Consider the following 20,496-nt stretch of genomic DNA (forward strand, 5'->3'; position numbering starts at 1 on the left):
CTTCGTACAGAGTGGTGCGACCGCAAACGTCATCACGCTGCATTAGTTGCCAGACGATAAATGTAAACGTTTCTTAGATTAATGCGTCCCATTTGAAGATTTTCAGTTACGTCATTTCGAAAACAAATGTTGAAAACGTTATGTTTTCTGCGGTTTTTACTACGAATTACCACTTCTCGCTTTTTCTCGTGTAATGTGGCTGCCAGAGTTCGGTTCATGCAAAATCTTAAGGTCCTAGGTCAAGTACAAGGCAGCAAAAGCAGCCAAAAACTGAATTTTCAAAAACTAAAACTTGAATTTCTGTGCCTCTTTCTTGGTGACTGCAACAACGTAGAAGCTTCTACTTCGTACAGAGTGGTGCGACCGCTAACGTCATCACGCTGCATTAGTTGCCAGACGATAAATGTAAACGTTTCTGAGAGTAATGCGTCCAATGTGAAGATTTTCAGTTACGTCATTTCGAAAACAAATGTTGAAAACGTTATGCTTTCTGCGGTTTTTACTACGAATTACCACTTCTCGCTTTTTCTCGTGTAATGAGGCTGCCAGAGTTCGGTTCATGCAAAATCTTAAGGTCCTAGGTCAACGACATGGCAGCAAAAGCAGCCAAAAACTGAATTTTCAAAAACTAAAACTTGAATTTCTGTGCCTCTTTCTTGGTGACTGCAACAACTTAGAAGCTTCTACTTCGTACAGAGTGATGCGACCGCAAACGTCATCACGCGGCATTAGTTGCCCGACGATAAATGTAAACGTTTCTGAGAGTAATGCTTCCAATGTGAAGATTTTGAGTTACGTCATTTCGAAAAAAAATGTTGAAAACGTTATGTTTTCTGCGGTTTTTACTACGAATTACCACTTGTCGCTTTTTCTCGTGTAATGTGGCTGCCAGAGTTCGGTTCATGCAAAATCTTAAGGTCCTAGGTCAACTACAAGGCAGCAAAAGCAGCCAAAAAATGAATTTTCAAAAACTAAAACTTGAATTTCTGTGCCTCTTTCTTGGTGACTGCAACAATTTTGAAGCTTCTACTTCGTACAGAGTGGTGCGACCGCAAACGTCATCACGCTGCATTAGTTGCCAGACGATAAATGTAAACGTTTCTGAGAGTAATGCGTCCAATGTGAAGATTTTCAGTTACGTCATTTCGAAAACAAATGTTGAAAACGTTATGTTTTCTGCGGTTTTTACTACGAATTACCACTTCTCGCTTCTCCTAGTGTAATGTGGCTGCCAGAGTTCGGTTCATGAAAAATCTTAAGGTCCTAGGTCAACTACAGGGCAGCAAAAGCAGCCAAAAACTGAATTTTCAAAAACTAAAACTTGAATTTCTGTGCCTCTTTCTTGGTGACTGAAACAACTTAGAAGCTTCTACATCGTACAGAGTGGTGCGACCGCAAACGTCATCACGCGGCATTAGTTGCCAGACGATAAATGTAAACGTTTCTGAGAGTAATGCGTCCAATGTGAAGATTTTCAGTTACGTCATTTCGAAAAGAAATGTTGAAAACGTTATGTTTTCTGCGGTTTTTACTACGAATTACCACTTTTCGCTTTTTCTCGTGTGATGTGGCTGCCAGAGTTCGGTTTATGCAAAATCTTAAGGTCCTAGGTCAACTACAAGGCAGCAAAAGCAGCCAAAAACTGAATTTTCAAAAACTAAAACTTGAATTTCTGTGCCTCTTTCTTGGTGACTGCAACAACTTAGAAGCTTCTACTTCGTACAGAGTGGTGCGACCGCAAACGTCATCACGCGGCATTAGTTGCCAGACGATAAATGTAAACGTTTCTGAGAGTAATGCGTCCAATGTGAAGATTTTCAGTTACGTCATTTCGAAAACAAATGTTGAAAACGTTATGTTTTCTGCGGTTTTTACTACGAATTACCACTTCTCGCTTTTTCTCGTGTAATGCGGCTGCCAGAGTTCGGTTCATGCAAAATCTTAAGGTCCTAGGTCAACTACAAGGCAGCAAAAGCAGACAAAAACTGAATTTTCAAAAACTAAAACTTGAATTTCTGTGCCTCTTTCTTGGTGACTGCAACAACTTAGAAGCTTCTACTTCGTACAGAGTGGTGCGACCGCAAACGTCATCACGCTGCATTAGTTGCCAGACGATAAATGTAAACGTTTCTGAGAGTAATGCGTCCAATGTGAAGATTTTCAGTTACGTCATTTCGAAAACAAATGTTGAAAACGTTATGTTTTCTGCGGTTTTTACTACGAATTACCACTTCTCGCTTTTTCTCGTGTAATGTGGCTGCCAGAGTTCGGTTCATGAAAAATCTTAAGGTCCTAGATCAACTACAGGGCAGCAAAAGCAGCCAAAAACTGAATTTTCAAAAACTAAAACTTGAATTTCTGTGCCTCTTTCTTGGTGACTGAAACAACTTAGAAGCCTCTACATCGTACAGAGTGGTGCGACCGCAAACGTCATCACGCGGCATTAGTTGCCAGACGATAAATGTAAACGTTTCTGAGAGTAATGCGTCCAATGTGAAGATTTTCAGTTACGTCATTTCGAAAACAAATGTTGAAAACGTTATGTTTTCTGCGGTTTTTACTACGAATTACCACTTCTCGCTTTTTCTCGTGTAATGTGGCTGCCAGAGTTCGGTTCATGCAAAATCTTAAGGTCCTAGGTCAACTACAAGGCAGCAAAAGCAGCCAAAAACTGAATTTTCAAAAACTAAAACTTGAATTTCTGTGCCTCTTTCTTGGTGACTGCAACAATTTAGAAGCTTCTACTTCGTACAGAGTGGTGCGACCGCAAACGTCATCACGCGGCATTAGTTGCCAGACGATAAATGTAAACGTTTCTGAGAGTAATGCGTCCAATGTGAAGATTTTCAGTTACGTCATTTCGAAAACAAATGTTGAAAACGTTATGTTTTCTGCGGTTTTTACTACGAATTACCACTTCTCGCTTTTTCTCGTGTAATGTGGCTGCCAGAGTTCGGATCATGCAAAATCTTAAGGTCCGGGGTCAACTACAAGGCAGCAAAAGCAGACAAAAACTGAATTTTCAAAAACTAAAACTTGAATTTCTGTGCCTCTTTCTTGGTGACTGCAACAACTTAGAAGCTTCTACTTCGTACAGAGTGGTGCGACCGCAAACGTCATCACGCTGCATTAGTTGCCAGACGATAAATGTAAACGTTTCTGAGAGTAATGCGTCCAATGTGAAGATTTTCAGTTACGTCATTTCGAAAACAAATGTTGAAAACGTTATGTTTTCTGCGGTTTTTACTACGAATTACCACTTCTCGCTTTTTCTCGTGTAATGTGGCTGCCAGAGTTCGGTTCATGAAAAATCTTAAGGTCCTAGGTCAACTACAAGGCAGCAAAAGCAGCCAAAAACTGAATTTTCAAAAACTAAAACTTGAATTTCTGTGCCTCTTTCTTGGTGACTGCAACAACTTAGAAGCTTCTACTTCGTACAGAGTGGTGCGACCGCAAACGTCATCACGCGGCATTAGCTGCCAGACGATAAATGTAAACGTTTCTGAGAGTAATGCGTCCAATTTGAAGATTTTCAGTTACGTCATTTCGAAAACAAATGTTGAAAACGTTATGTTTTCTGCGGTTTTTACTACGAATTACCACTTCTCGCTTTTTCTCGTGTAATGTGGCTGCCAGAGTTCGGTTCATCCAAAATCTTAAGGTCCTAGGTCAACTACAAGGCAGCAAAAGCAGCCAAAAACTGATTTTTTAAAAACTAAAACTTGAATTTCTGTGCCTCTTTCTTGGTGACTGCAACAACTTAGAAGCTTCTACTTCGTACAGAGTGGTGCGACCGCAAACGTCATCACGCTGCATTAGTTGCCAGACGATAAATGTAAACGTTTCTGAGAGTAATGCGTCCAATGTGAAGATTTTCAGTTACGTCATTTCGAAAACAAATGTTGAAAACGTTATGTTTTCTGCGGTTTTTACTACGAATTACCACTTGTCGCTTTTTCTCGTGTAATGTGGCTGCCAGAGTTCGGTTCATGAAAAATCTTAACGTCCTAGGTCAACTACAAGGCAGCAAAATCAGCCAAAAACTGAATTTTCAAAAACTAAAACTTGAATTTCTGTGCCTCTTTCTTGGTGACTGCAACAACTTAGAAGCTTCTACTTGGTACAGAGTGGTGCGACCGCAAACGTCATCACGCTGCATTAGTTGCCAGACGATAAATGTAAACGTTTCTGAGAGTAATGCGTCCAATTTGAAGATTTTCAGTTACGTCATTTCGAAAACAAATGTTGAAAACGTTATGTTTTCTGCGGTTTTTACTACGAATTACCACTTCTCGCTTTTTCTCGTGTAATGTGGCTGCCAGAGTTCGGTTCATCCAAAATCTTAAGGTCCTAGGTCAACTACAAGGCAGCAAAAGCAGCCAAAAACTGAATTTTCAAAAACTAAAACTTGAATTTCTGTGCCTCTTTCTTGGTGACTGCAACAACTTAGAAGCTTCTACTTCGTACAGAGTGGTGCGACCGCAAACGTCATCACGCGGCATTAGTTGCCAGACGATAAATGTAAACGTTTCTGAGAGTAATGCGTCCAATGTGAAGATTTTCAGTTACGTCATTTCTAAAACAAATGTTGAAAACGTTATGTTTTCTGCGGTTTTTACTACGAATTACCACTTGTCGCTTTTTCTCGTGTAATGTGGCTGCCAGAGTTCGGTTCATGCAAAATCTTAAGGTCCTAGGTCAACTACAAGGCAGCAAAAGCAGCCAAAAACTGAATTTTCAAAAACTAAAACTTGGATTTCTGTGCCTCTTTCTTGGTGACTGCAACAACTTTGAAGCTTCTACTTCGTACAGTGTGGTGCGACCGCAAACGTCATCACGCTGCATTAGTTGCCAGACTCTAAATGTAAACGTTTCTGAGAGTAATGCGTCCAATGTGAAGATTTTCAGTTACGTCATTTCGAAAACAAATGTTGAAAACGTTATGTTTTCTGCGGTTTTTACTACGAATTACCACTTCTCGCTTTTTCTCGTGTAATGTGGCTGCCAGAGTTCGGTTCATGAAAAATCTTAAGGTTCTAGGTCAACTACAAGGCAGCAAAAGCAGCCAAAAACTGAATTTTCAAAAACTAAAACTTGAATTTCTGTGCCTCTTTCTTGGTGACTGCAACAACTTAGAAGCTTCTACTTCGTACAGAGTGGTGCGACCGCAAACGTCATCACGCGGCATTAGTTGCCAGACGATAAATGTAAACGTTTCTGAGAGTAATGCGTCCAATGTGAAGATTTTCAGTTACGTCATTTCGAAAACAAATGTTGAAAACGTTATGTTTTCTGCGGTTTTTACTACGAATTACCACTTCTCGCTTTTTCTCGTGTAATGTGGCTGCCAGAGTTCGGTTCATGCAAAATCTTAAGGTCCTAGGTCAACTACAAGGCAGCAAAAGCAGCCAAAAACTGAATTTTCAAAAACTAAAACTTGAATTTCTGTGCCTCTTTCTTGGTGACTGCAACAACTTAGAAGCTTCTACTTCGTACAGAGTGGTGCGACCGCAAACGTCATCACGCGGCATTAGTTGCCAGACGATAAATGTAAACGTTTCTGAGAGTAATGCGTCCAATGTGAAGATTTTCAGTTACGTCATTTCGAAAACAAATGTTGAAAACGTTATGTTTTCTGCGGTTTTTACTACGAATTACCACTTCTCGCTTTTTCTCGTGTAATGTGGCTGCGAGAGTTCGGTTCATGCAAAATCGTAAGGTCCTAGGTCAACTACAAGGCAGCAAAAGCATCCAAAAACGGAATTTTCAAAAACTAAAACTTGAATTTCTGTGCCTCTTTCTTGGTGACTGCAACAACTTAGAAGCTTCTACTTCGTACAGAGTGGTGCGACCGCAAACGTCATCACGCGGCATTAGTTGCCAGACGATAAATGTAAACGTTTCTGAGAGTAATGCGTCCAATGTGAAGATTTTCAGTTACGTCATTTCGAAAACAAATGTCGAAAACGTTATGTTTTCTGCGGTTTTTACTACGAATTACCACTTCTCGCTTTTTCTCGTGTAATGTGGCTACCAGAGTTCGGTTCATGCATGGCAGCAAAAGCAGCCAAAAACTGAATTTTCAAAAAATAAAACTTGAATTTCTGTGCCTCTTTCTTGGTGACTGCAACAACTTAGAAGCTTCTACTTCGTACAGAGTGGTGCGACCGCAAACGTCATCACGCTGCATTAGTTGCCAGACGATAAATGTAAACGTTTCTGAGAGTAATGCGTCCAATGTGAAGATTTTCAGTCACGTCATTTCGAAAACAAATGTTGAAAACGTTATGTTTTCTGCGGTTTTTACTACGAATTACCACTTCTCGCTTTTTCTCGTGTAATGTGGCTGCCAGAGTTCGGTTCATGCAAAATCTTAAGGTCCTAGGTCAACTACAAGGCAGCAAAAGCAGCCAAAAACTGAATTTTTAAAAACTAAAACTTGAATTTCTGTGCCTTTTTCTGCAACAACTTAGAATCTTCTACTTCGTACAGAGTGGTGCGACCGCAAACGTCATCACGATGCATTAGTTGCCAGACGATAAATGTAAACGTTTCTTAGAGTAATGCGTCCCATGTGAAGATTTTCAGTTACGTCATTTCGAAAACAAATGTCGAAAACGTTATGTTTTCTGCGGTTTTTACTACGAATTACCACTTCTCGCTTTTTCTCGTGTAATGTGGCTGCCAGAGTTCGGTTCATGCAAAATCTTAAGGTCCTAGGTCAACTACAAGGCAGCAAAAGCAGCCAAAAACTGAATTTTCAAAAACTAAAACTTGAATTTCTGTGCTTCTTTCTTGGTGACTGCAACAACTTAGAAGCTTCTACTTCGTACAGAGTGGTGCGACCGCAAACGTCATCACGCTGCATTGGTTGCCAGACGATAAATGTAAACGTTTCTGAGAGTAATGCGTCCAATGTGAAGATTTTCAGTTACGTCATTTCGAAAACAAAAGTTGAAAACGTTATGTTTTCTGCGGTTTTTACTACGAATTACCACTCTCCGCTTTTTCTCGTGTAATGTGGCTGCCAGAGTTCGGTTCATGCAAAATCTTAAGGTCCTAGGTCAACTACAAGGCAGCAAAAGCAGCCAAAAACTGAATTTTCAAAAACTAAAACTTGAATTTCTGTGCTTCTTTCTTGGTGACTGCAACAACTTAGAAGCTTCTACTTCGTACAGAGTGGTGCGACCGCAAACGTCATCACGCTGCATTGGTTGGCAGACGATAAATGTAAACGTTTCTGAGAGTAATGCGTCCAATGTGAAGATTTTCAGTTACGTCATTTCGAAAACAAAAGTTGAAAACGTTATGTTTTCTGCGGTTTTTACTACGAATTACCACTCTCCGCTTTTTCTCGTGTAATGTGGCTGCCAGAGTTCGGTTCATGCAAAATCTTAAGGTCCTAGGTCAACTACAAGGCAGCAAAAGCAGCCAAAAACTGAATTTTCAAAAACTAAAACTTGAATTTCTGTGCCTCTTTCTTGGTGACTACAACAACTTAGAAGCTTCTACTTCGTACAGAGTGGTGCGACCGCAAACGTCATCACGCGGCATTAGTCGCCAGACGATAAATGTAAACGTTTCTGAGAGTAATGCGTCCAATGTGAAGATTTTCAGTTACGTCATTTCGAAAACAAATGTTGAAAACGATATGTTTTCTGCGGTTTTTACTACGAATTACCACTTCTCGCTTTTTCTCGTGTAATGTGGCTGCCAGACTTCGGTTCATGCAAAATCTTAAGGTCCTAGGTCAACTACAAGGCAGCAAAAGCAGCCAAAAACTGAATTTTCAAAAACTAAAACTTGAATATCTGTGCCTCTTTCTTGGTGACTACAACAACTTAGAAGCCTCTACTTCGTACAGAGTGGTGCGACCGCAAACGTCATCACGCGGCATTAGTCGCCAGACGATAAATGTAAACGTTTCTGAGAGTAATGCGTCCAATGTGAAGATTTTCAGTTACGTCATTTCGAAAACAAATGTTGAAAACGATATGTTTTCTGCGGTTTTTACTACGAATTACCACTTCTCGCTTTTTCTCGTGTAATGTGGCTGCCAGAGTTCGGTTCATGCAAAATGTCAAGGTCCTAGGTCAACTACAAGGCAGCAAAAGCAGCCAAAAACTGAATTTTCAAAAACTAAAACTTGAATTTTTGTGCCTCTTTCTTGGTGACTGCTACAACTTAGAAGCTTCTACTTCGTACAGAGTGGTGCGACCGCAAACGTCATCACGCGGCATTAGTTGCCAGACGATAAATGTAAACGTTTCTGAGAGTAATGCGTCCAATGTGAAGATTTTCAGTTACGTCATTTCGAAAACAAGTGTTGAAAACGTTATGTTTTCTGCGGTTTTTACTACGAATTACCACTTCTCGCTTTTTCTCGTGTAATGTGGCTTCCAGATTCCGGTTGATGCAAAATCTTATGGTCCTAGGTCAAATACAAGGCAGCAGAAGCAGCCAAAAACTGAATTTTCCAAAACTAAAACTTGAATTTCTGTGCCTCTTTCTTGGTGACTGCAACAACTTAGAAGCTTCTACTTCGTACAGAGTGGTGCGACCGCAAACGTCATCACGCTGCATTAGTTGCCAGACGATAAATGTAAACGTTTCTGAGAGTAATGCGTCCAATGTGAGGATTTTCAGTTACGTCATTTCGAAAACAAATGTTGAAAACGTTATGTTTTCTGCGGTTTTTACTACGAATTACCAGTTCTCGCTTTTTCTCGTGTAATGTGGCTGCCAGAGTTCGGTTCATGCAAAATCTTAAGGTCCTAGGTCAACTACAAGGCAGCAAAAGCAGCCAAAAACTGAATTTTCAAAAACTAAAACTTGAATTTCTGTGCCTCTTTCTTGGTGACTGCAACAACTTAGAAGCTTCTACTTCGTACAGAGTGGTGCGACCGCTAACGTCATCACGCTGCATTAGTTGCCAGACGATAAATGTAAACGTTTCTGAGAGTAATGCGTCCAATGTGAAGATTTTCAGTTACGTCATTTCGAAAACAAATGTTGAAAACGTTATGTTTTCTGCGGTTTTTACTACGAATTACCACTTCTCGCTTTTTCTCGTGTAATGTGGCTGCCAGAGTTCGGTTCATGCAAAATCTTAAGGTCCTTGGTCAACTATAAGGCAGCTAAAGCAGCCAAAAACTGAATTTTCAAAAACTAAAACTTGAATTTCTGTGCCTCTTTCTTGGTGACTGCAACAACTTAGAAGCTTCTACTTCGTACAGAGTGGTGCGACCGCAAACGTCATCACGCGGCATTAGTTGCCAGACGATAAATGTAAACGTTTCTGAGAGTAATGCGTCCAATGTGAAGATTTTCAGTTATGTCATTTCGAAAACAAATGTTGAAAACGTTATGTTTTCTGCAGTTTTTGCTACGAATTACCACTTCACGCTTCTCCTAGTGTAATGTGGCTGCCAGAGTTCGGTTCATGCAAAATCTTAAGGTAATAGGTCAACTACAAGGCAGCAAAAGCAGCCAAAAACTGAATTTTCAAAAACTAAAACTTGAATTTCTGTGCCTCTTTCTTGGTGACTGCAACAACTTAGAAGCTTCTACTTCATACAGAGTGGTGCGACCGCAAACGTCATCACGCTGCATTAGTTGCCAGACGATAAATGTAAACGTTTCTGAGTGTAATGCGTCCAATGTGAAGATTTTCAGTTACGTCATTTCGAAAACAAATGTTGAAAACGTTATGTTTTCTGCGGTTTTTACTACGAATTACCACTTCTCGCTTTTTCTCGTGTAATGTGGCTGCCAGAGTTCGGTTCATGCAAAATCCTAAGGTCCTAGGTCAACTATAAGGCAGCAAAAGCAGCCAAAAACTGAATTTTCAAAAACTAAAACTTGAATTTCTGTGACTCTTTCTTGGTGACTGCAACAACTTAGAAGCTTCAACTTCGTAGAGAGTGGTGCGACCGCAAACGTCATCACGCTGCATTAGTTGCCAGACGATAAATGTATACGTTTCTGAGAGTAATGCGTCCAATGTGAAGATTTTCAGTTACGTCATTTCGAAAACAAATGTTGAAAACGTTATGTTTTCTGCGGTTTTTACTACGAATTACCACTTCTCGCTTTTCCTAGTGTAATGTGGCTGCCAGAGTTCGGTTGATGCAAAATCTTAAGGTCCTAGGTCAACTACAAGGCAGCTAATGCAGCCAAAAACTGAATTTTCAAAAACTAAAACTTGAATTTCTGTGCCTCTTTCTTGGTGACTGCTACAACTTAGAAGCTTCTACTTCGTACAGAGTGGTGCGACCGCAAACGTCATCACGCAGCATTAGTTGCCAGACGATAAATGTAAACGTTTCTGAGAGTAATGCGTCCAATGTGAAGATTTTCAGTTACGTCATTTCGAAAACAAATGATGAAAACGTTATGTTTTCTGCGGTTTTCACTACGAATTACCACTTCTCGCTATTTCTCGTGTAATGTGGCTGCCAGAGTTCGGTTCATGCAAAATCTTAAGGTCCTAGGTCAACTACAAGGCAGCAAAAGCAGCCAAAAACTGAATTTTCATAAACTAAAACTTGAATTTCTGTGCCTCTTTCCTGGTGACTACAACAACTTAGAAGCTTCTACTTCGTACAGAGTGGTGCGACCGCAAACGTCATCACGCTGCATTAGTTGCCAGACGATAAATGTAAACGTTTCGGAGAGTAATGCGTCCAATGTGAAGATTTTCAGTTACGTCGATACGAAAACAAATGTTGAAAACGTTACGTTTTCTGCGGTTTTTACTACGAATTACCACTTCTCGCTTTTTCTCGTGTAATGTGGCTGCCAGAGTTCGGTTCATGCAAAATCTTAAGGTCCTAGGTCAACTACAAGGCAGCAAAAGCAGCCAAAAACTGAATTTTCAAAAACTAAAACTTGAATTTCTGTGCCTCTTTCTTGGTGCCTGCTACAACTTAGAAGCTTCTACTTCGTACAGAGTGTTGCGACCGCAAACGTCATCACGCTGCATTAGTTGCCAAACGATAAATGTAAACGTTTCTGAGAGTAATGCGTCCAATGTGAAGATTTTCAGTTACGTCATTTCGAAAACAAGTGTTGAAAACGTTATGTTTTCTGCGGTTTTTACTACGAATTACCACTTCTCGCTTTTTCTCGTGTAATGTGGCTGCCAGAGTTCGGTTGATGCAAAATCTTAAGGTCCTAGGTCAAATACAAGGCAGCAAAAGCAGCCAAAAACTGAATTTTCAAAAACTAAAACTTGAATTTCTGTGCCTCTTTCTTGGTGACTGCAACAACTTAGAAGCTTCTACTACGTACAGAGTGGTGCGACCGCAAACGTCATCACGCTACATTAGTTGCCAGACGATAAATGTAAACGTTTCTGAGAGTAATGCGTCCAATGTGAAGATTTTCAGTTACGTCATTTCGAAAACAAATGTTGAAAACGTTATGTTTTCTGCGGTTTTTACTACGAATTACCACTTCTCGCTTTTTCTCGTGTAATGTGGCTGCCAGAGTTCGGTTGATGCCAAATCTTAAGGTCCTAGGTCAACTACAAGGCAGCTAATGCAGCCAAAAACTGAATTTTCAAAAACTAAAACTTGAATTTCTGTGCCTCTTTCTTGGTGACTGCTACAACTTAGAAGCTTCTACTTCGTACAGAGTGGTGCGAACGCAAACGTCATCACGCTGCATTAGTTGCCAGACGATAAATGTAAACGTTTCTGAGAGTAATGCGTCCAATGTGAAGATTTTCAGTTACGTCATTTCGAAAACAAATGTTGAAAACGTTATGTTTTCTGCGGTTTTTACTACGAATTACCACATCTCGCTATTTCTCGTGTAATGTGGCTGCCAGAGTTCTGTTCATGCAAAATCTTAACGTCCTAGGTCAACTACAAGGCAGCAAAAGCAGCCAAAAACTGAATTTTCAAAAACTAAAACTTGAATTTCTGTGCCTCTTTCTTGGTGACTACAACAACTTAGAAGCTTCTACTTCGTACCGAGTGGTGCGACCGCAAACGTCATGACGCGGCATTAGTTGCCAGACGATAAATGTAAACGTTTCTGAGAGTAATGCGTCCAATGTGAAGATTTCCAGTTACGTCATTTCGAAAATAAATGTTGAAAACGTTATGTTTTCTGCGGTTATTAATACGAATTACCACTTGTCGCTTTTTCTCGTGTAATGTGGCTGCCAGAGTTCGGTGCATGCAAAATCTTAAGGTCCTAGGTCAACTACAAGGCAGCAAAAGCAACCAAAAACAGAATTTTCAAAAACTAAAACTTGAATTTCTGTGCCTCTTTCATGGTGACTGCAACAACTTAGAAGCTTCTACTACGTACAGAGTGGTGCGACCGCAAACGTCATCACGCGGCATTAGTTGCCAGACGATAAATGTATACGTTTCTGAGAGTAATGCGTCCAATGTGAGGATTTTCAGTTTCGTCATTTCGAAAACAAATGTTGTAAACGTTATGTTTTCTGCGGTTTTTACTACGAATTACCACTTCTAGCTTTTTCTCGTGTAATGTTGCTGCCAGAGTTCGGTTCATGCAAAATCTTAAGGTCCTAGGTCAATTACAAGGCAGCAAAAGCAGCCAAAAACTGAATTTTCAAAAACTAAAACTTGAATTTCTGTGCCTCTTTCTTGGTGCCTGCTACAACTTAGAAGCTTCTACTTCGTACAGAGTGGTGCGACCGCAAACGTCATCACGCGGCATTAGTTGCCAGACGATAAATGTAAACGTTTCTGAGAGTAATGCGTCCAATGTGAAGATTTTCAGTTACGTCATTTCGAAAACAAGTGTTGAAAACGTTATGTTTTCTGCGGTTTTTACTACGAATTACCACTTCTCGCTTTTTCTCGTGTAATGTGGCTGCCAGAGTTCGGTTGATGCAAAATCTTAAGGTCCTAGGTCAAATACAAGGCAGCAAAAGCAGCCAAAAACTGAATTTTCAAAAACTAAAACTTGAATTTCTGTGCCTCTTTCTTGGTGACTGCACCAACTTAGAAGCTTCTACTTCGTACAGAGTGGTGCGACCGCAAACGTCATCACGCTGCATTAGTTGCCAGACGATAAATGTAAACGTTTCTGAGAGTAATGCGTCCAATGTGAAGATTTTCAGTTACGTCATTTCGGAAACAAATGTTGAAAACGTTACGTTTTCTGCGGTTTTTACTACGAATTACCACTTCTCGCTTTTTCTCGTGTAATGTGGCTGCCAGAGTTCGGTTCATTCGGTTCATGCGAAATCTTAAGGTCCTAGGTCAACTATAAGGCAGGGAAAGCATCCAAAAACTGAATTTTCAAAAACTAAAACTTGAATTTCTGTGCCTCTTTCTTGGTTACTGCAACAACTTAGAAGCTTCAACTTCGTAGAGAGTGGTGCGACCGCAAACGTCATCACGCTGCATTAGTTGCCAGACGATAAATGTAAACGTTTCTGAGAGTAATGCGTCCAATGTGAAGATTTTCAGTTACGTCATTTCGAAAACAAATGTTGAAAACGTTATGTTTTCTGCGGTTTTTACTACGAATTACCACTTCTCGCTTTTCCTAGTGTAATGTGGCTGCCAGAGTTCGGTTGATGCAAAATCTTAAGGTCCTAGGTCAACTACAAGGCAGCTAAAGCAGCCAAAAACTGAATTTTCAAAAACTAAAACTTGAATTTCTGTGCCTCTTTCTTGGTGACTGCAACAACTTAGAAGCTTCTACTACGTACAGAGTGGTGCGACCGCAAACGTCATCACGCGGCATTAGTTGCCAGACGATATATGTAAACGTTTCTGAGAGTAATGCGTCCAATGTGAAGATTTTCAGTTACGTCATTTCGAAAACAAATGTTGTAAACGTTATGTTTTCTGCGGTTTTTACTACGATTTACCACTTCTCGCTTTTCCTCGTGTAATGTGGCTGCCAGAGTTCGGTTCATGCAAAATCTTAAGGTCCTAGGTCAACTACAAGGCAGCAAAAGCAGCCAAAAACTGAATTTTCAAAAACTAAAACTTGAATTTCTGTGCCTCTTTCTTGGTGCCTGCTACAACTTAGAAGCTTCTACTTCGTACAGAGTGGTGCGACCGCAAACGTCATCACGCTGCATTAGTTGCCAAACGATAAATGTAAACGTTTCTGAGAGTAATGCGTCCAATGTGAAGATTTTCAGTTACGTCATTTCGAAAACAAGTGTTGAAAACGTTATGTTTTCTGCGGTTTTTACTACGAATTACCACTTCTCGCTTTTTCTCGTGTAATGTGGCTGCCAGAGTTCGGTTGATGCAAAATCTTAAGGTCCTAGGTCAAATACAAGGCAGCAAAAGCAGCCAAAAACTGAATTTTCAAAAACTAAAACTTGAATTTCTGTGCCTCTTTCTTGGTGACTGCAACAACTTAGAAGCTTCTACTTCGTACAGAGTGGTGCGACCGCAAACGTCATCACGCTGCATTAGTTGCCAGACGATAAATGTAAACGTTTCTGAGAGTAATGCGTCCAATGTGAAGATTTTCAGTTACGTCATTTCGAAAACAAATGTTGAAAACTTTATGTTTTCTGCGGTTTTTACTACGAATTACCACTTCTCGCTTTTTCTCGTGTAATGTGGCTGCCAGAGTTCGGTTGATGCAAAATCTTAAGGTCCTAGGTCAAATACAAGGCAGCAAAAGCAGCCAAAAACTGAATTTTCGAAAACTAAAACTTGAATTTCTGTGCCTCTTTCTTGGTGACTGCAACAACTTAGAAGCTTCTACTTCGTACAGAGTGGTGCGACCGCAAACGTCATCACGCTGCATTAGTTGCCAGACGATAAATGTAAACGTTTCTGAGAGTAATGCGTCCAATGTGAAGATTTCCAGTTACGTCATTTCGAAAACAAATGTTGAAAACGTTATGTTTTCTGCGGTTTTTACTACGAATTACCACTTCTCGCATTTTCTCGTGTAATGTGGCTGCCAGAGTTCGGTTCATGCAAAATCTTAAGGTCCTAGGTCAAATACAAGGCAACAAAAGCAGCCAAAAACTGAATTTTCAAAAACTAAAACTTGAATTTCTGTTACTGTTTCTTGGTGACTGCAACAACTTAGAAGCTTCTACTTCGTACAGAGTGGTGCGACCGCAAACGTCATCACGCTGCTTTAGTTGCCAGACGATAAATGTAAACGTTTCTGAGAGTAATGCGTCCAATGTGAAGATTTTCAGTTACGTCATTTCGAAAACAAATGTTGAAAACGTTATGTTTTCTGCGGTTTTTACTACGAATTACCACTTCTCGCTATTTCTCGTGTAATGTGGCTGCCAGAGTTCGGTTCATGCAAAATCTTAAGGTCCTAGGTCAACTACAAGGCACCAAAAGCAGACAAAAACTGAATTTTCAAAAACTAAAACTTAATTTCTGTGCCTCTTTCTTGGTGACTACAACAACTTAGAAGTTTCTACTTCGTACAGAGTGGTGCGACCGCAAACGTCATGACGCGGCATTAGTTGCCAGACGATAAATGTAAACGCTTCTGAGAGTAATGCGATCAATGTGAAGATTTTCAGTTACGTCATTTCGAAAACAAATGTTGAAAACGTTATGTTTTCTGCGGTTTTTAATACGAATTACCACTTTTCGCTTTTTCTCGTGTAATGTGGCTGCCAGAGTTCGGTTCATGCAAAATCTTAATGTCCTAGGTCAAATACAAGGCAACAAAAGCAGCCAAAAACTGAATTTTCAAAAACTAAAACTTGAATTTCTGTGCCTGTTTCTTGGTGACTGCAACAACTTAGAAGCTTCTACTTCGTACAGAGTGGTGCGACCGCAAACGTCATCACGCTGCTTTAGTTGCCAGACGATAAATGTAAACGTTTCTGAGAGTAATGCGTCCAATGTGAAGATTTTCAGTTACGTCATTTCGAAAACAAATGTTGAAAACGTTATGTTTTCTGCGGTTTTTACTACGAATTACCACTTTAACGCTTTTTCTCGTGTAATGTGGCTGCCAGAGTTCGGTTCATGCAAAATCTTAAGGTCCTAGGTCAACTACAAGGCAGCAAAAGCAGCCAAAAACTGAATTTTCAAAAACTAAAACTTGAATTTCTGTGCCTCTTTCTTGGTGACTGCAACAACTTAGAAGCTTCTACTTCGTAGAGAGTGGTGCGACCGCAAACGTCATCACGCTGCATTAGTTGCCAGACGATAAATGTAAACGTTTCTGAGAGTAATGCGTCCAATGTGAAGATTTTCAGTTACGTCATTTCGAAAACAAATGTTGAAAACGTTATGTTTTCTGCGGTTTTTACTACGAATTACCACTTCTCGCTTTTTCTCGTGTAATGTGGCTGCCAGAGTTCGGTTGATGCAAAATCTTAAGGTCCTAGGTCAAATACAAGGCAGCAAAAGCAGCCAAAAACTGAATTTTCAAAAACTAAAACTTTAATTTCTGTGCCTCTTTCTTGGTGACTGCAACAACTTAGAAGCTTCTACTTCGTACAGAGTGGTGCGACCGCAAACGTCATCACGCTGCATTAGTTGCCAGACGATAAATGTAAACGTTTCTGAGAGTAATGCGTCCAATGTGAAGATTTTCAGTTACGTCATTTCGAAAACAAATGTTGAAAACGTTATGTTTTCTGCGGTTTTTACTACGAATTACCACTTCTCGCTTTTTCTCGTGTAATGTGGCTGCCAGAGTTCGGTTCATGCAAAATCTTAAGGTCCTAGGTCAAATACAAGGCAACAAAAGCAGCCAAAAACTGAATTTTCAAAAACTAAAACTTGAATTTCTGTGCCTGTTTCCTCATGACTGCAACAACTTAGAAGCTTCTACTTCGTACAGAGTGGTGCGACCGCAAACGTCATCACGCTGCTTTAGTTGCCAGACGATAAATGTAAACGTTTCTGAGAGTAATGCGTCCAATGTGAAGATTTTCAGTTACGTCATTTCGAAAACAAATGTTGAAAACGTTATGTTTTCAGCGGTTTTTACTACGAATTACTACTTAAACGCCTTTTCTCGTGTAATGTGGCTGCCAGAGTTCGGTTCATGCAAAATCTTAAGGTCCTAGGTCAACTACAAGGCAGCAAAAGCAGCCAAAAACTGAATTTTCAAAAACTAAAACTTGAATTTCTGTGCCTCTTTCTTGGTGACTGCAACAACTTAGAAGCTTCTACTTCGTACAGAGTGGTGCGACCGCTAACGTCATCACGCTGCATTAGTTGCCAGACGATAAATGTAAACGTTTCTGAGAGTAATGCGTCCAATGTGAAGATTTTCAGTTACGTCATTTCGAAAACTAATGTTGAAAACTTTATGTTTTCTGCGGTTTTTACTACGAATTACCACTTCTCGCTTTTTCTCGTGTAATGTGGCTGCCAGAGTTCGGTTCATGCAAAATCTTAAGGTCCTAGGTCAACTGTAAGGCAGCAAAAGCAGCCAAAAACTGAATTTTCAAAAACTAAAATTTGAATTTCTGTGCCTCTTTCTTGGTGACTGCAACAACTTAGAAGCTTCTACTTCGTAGAGATTGGTGCGACCGCAAACGTCATCACGCTGCATTAGTTGCCAGACGATAAATGTATACGTTTCTGAGAGTAATGCGTCCAATGTGAAGATTTTCAGTTACGTCATTTCGAAAGCAAATGTTGAAAACGTTATGTTTTCTGCGGTTTTTACTACGAGTTACCACTTCTCGCTATTCCTAGTGTAATGTGGCTGCCAGAGTTCGGTTGATGCAAAATCTTAAGGTCCTAGGTCAACTACAAGGCAGCTAATGCAGCCAAAAACTGAATTTTCAAAAACTAAAACTTGAATTTCTGTGCCTCTTTCTTGGTGGCTGCAACAACTTAGAAGCTTCTACTTCGTAGAGAGTATTGCGACCGCAAACGTCATCACGCTGCATTAGTTGCCAGACGATAAATGTAAACGTTTCTGAGAGTAATGCGTCCAATGTGAAGATTTTCAGTTACGTCATTTCGAAAACAAATGTTGAAAACGTTATGTTTTCTGCGGTTTTTACTACGAATTACCACTTCTCGCTTTTTCTCGTGTAATGTGGCTGCCAGAGTTCGGTTCATGCAAAATCTTAAGGTCCTAGGTCAACTACAAGGCAGCAAAAGCAGCCAAAAACTGAATTTTCAAAAACTAAAACTTGAATTTCTGTGAATCTTTCTTGGCGACTGCAACAACTTAGAAGCTTCTAGTACGTACAGAGTGGTGCGACCGCAAACGTCATCACGCGGCATTAGTTGCCAGACGATAAATGTAAACGTTTCTGAGAGTAATGCGTCCAATGTGAAGATTTTCAGTTTCGTCATTTCGAAAACAAATGTTGTAAACGTTACGTTTTCTGCGGTTTTTACTACGAATTACCACTTCTCGCTTCTCCTATTGTAATGTGGCTGCCAGAGTTCGGTTCATGCAAAATCTTAAGGTCCTAGGTCAACTACAAGGCAGCAAAAGCAGCCAAAAACTGAATTTTCAAAAACTAAAACTTGAATTTCTGTGCCTCTTTCTTGGTGCCTGCTACAACTTAGAAGCTTCTACTTCGTACAGAGTGGTGCGACCGCAAACGTCATCACGCGGCATTAGTTGCCAGACGATAAATGTAAACGTTTCTGAGAGTAATGCGTCCAATGTGAAGATTTTCAGTTACGTCATTTCGAAATCAAGTGTTGAAAACGTTATGTTTTCTGCGGTTTTTACTACGAATTACCACTTCTCGCTATTTCTCGTGTAATGTGGCTGCCAGAGTTCGGTTCATGCAAAATCTTAAGGTCCTAGGTCAACTACAAGGCAGCAAAAGCAGACGAAAACTGAATTTTCAAAAACTAAAACTTGAATTTCTGTGCCTCTTTCTTGGTGACTACAACAACTTAGAAGCTTCTACTTCGTACAGAGTGGTACGACCGCAAACGTCATGACGCGGCATTAGTTGCCAGACGATAAATGTAAACGTTTCTGAGAGTAATGCGTCCAATGTGAAGATTTTCAGTTACGTCATTTCGAAAACAAATGTTGAAAACGTTATGTTTTCTGCGGTTTTTACTACGAATTACCACTTCTCGCTTTTTCTCGTGTAATGTGGCTGCCAGAGTTCGGTTCATGCAAAATCTTAAGGTCCTAGGTCAACTACAAGGCAGCAAAAGCAGCCAAAAACTGAATTTTCAAAAACTAAAACTTGATTTTCTGTGAATCTTTCTTGGCGACTGCAACAACTTAGAAGCTTCTACTACGTACAGAGTGGTGCGACCGCAAACGTCATCACGCGGCATTAGTTGCCAGACGATAAATGTAAACGTTTCTGAGAGTAATGCGTCCAATGTGAAGATTTTCAGTTACGTCATTTCGAAAACAAATGTTGAAAACGTTATGTTTTCTGCGGTTTTTACTACGAATTACTTCTTCTCGCTATTTCTCGTGTAATGTGGCTGCCAGAGTTCGGTTCATGCAAAATCTTAAGGTCCTAGGTCAACTGCAAGGCAGCAAAAGCAGACAAAAACTGAATTTTCAAAAACTAAAACTTAATTTCTGTGCCTCTTTCTTGGTGACTACAACAACTTAGAAGTTTCTACTTCGTACAGAGTGGTGCGACCGCAAACGTCATGACGCGGCATTAGTTGCCAGACGATAAATGTAAACGTTTCTGAGAGTAATGCGTCCAATGTGAAGATTTTCAGTTACGTCATTTCGAAAACAAATGTTGAAAACGTTATGTTTTCTGCGGTTTTTAATACGAATTACCACTTTTCGCTTTTTCTCGTGTAATGTGGCTGCCAGAGTTCGGTTCATGCAAAATCTTAATGTCCTAGGTCAAATACAAGGCAACAAAAGCAGCCAAAAACTGAATTTTCAAAAACTAAAACTTGAATTTCTGTGCCTGTTTCTTGGTGACTGCAACAACTTAGAAGCTTCTACTTCGTACAGAGTGGTGCGACCGCAAACGTCATCACGCTGCTTTAGTTGCCAGACGATAAATGTAAACGTTTCTGAGAGTAATGCGTCCAATGTGAAGATTTTCAGTTACGTCATTTCGAAAACAAATGTTGAAAACGTTATGTTTTCTGCGGTTTTTACTACGAATTACCACTTTAACGCTTTTTCTCGTGTAATGTGGCTGCCAGAGTTCGGTTCATGCAAAATCTTAAGGTCCTAGGTCAACTACAAGGCAGCAAAAGCAGCCAAAAACTAAATTTTCAAAAACTAAAACTTGAATTTCTGTGCCTCTTTCTTGGTGACTGCAACAACTTAGAAGCTTCTACTTCGTAGAGAGTGGTGCGACCGCAAACGTCATCACGCTGCATTAGTTGCCAGACGATAAATGTAAACGTTTCTGAGAGTAATGCGTCCGATGTGAAGATTTTCAGTTACGTCATTTCGAAAACAAATGTTGAAAACGTTATGTTTTCTGCGGTTTTTACTACGAATTACCACTTCTCGCTTTTTCTCGTGTAATGTGGCTGCCAGAGTTCGGTTGATGCAAAATCTTAAGGTCCTAGGTCAAATACAAGGCAGCAAAAGCAGCCAAAAACTGAATTTTCAAAA

The sequence above is a fragment of the Schistocerca serialis genome, unplaced genomic scaffold, assembly GCF_023864345.2.
Source record: "Schistocerca serialis cubense isolate TAMUIC-IGC-003099 unplaced genomic scaffold, iqSchSeri2.2 HiC_scaffold_1351, whole genome shotgun sequence".
In the NCBI taxonomy this organism is placed as follows: Eukaryota; Metazoa; Arthropoda; class Insecta; order Orthoptera; family Acrididae; genus Schistocerca; species Schistocerca serialis.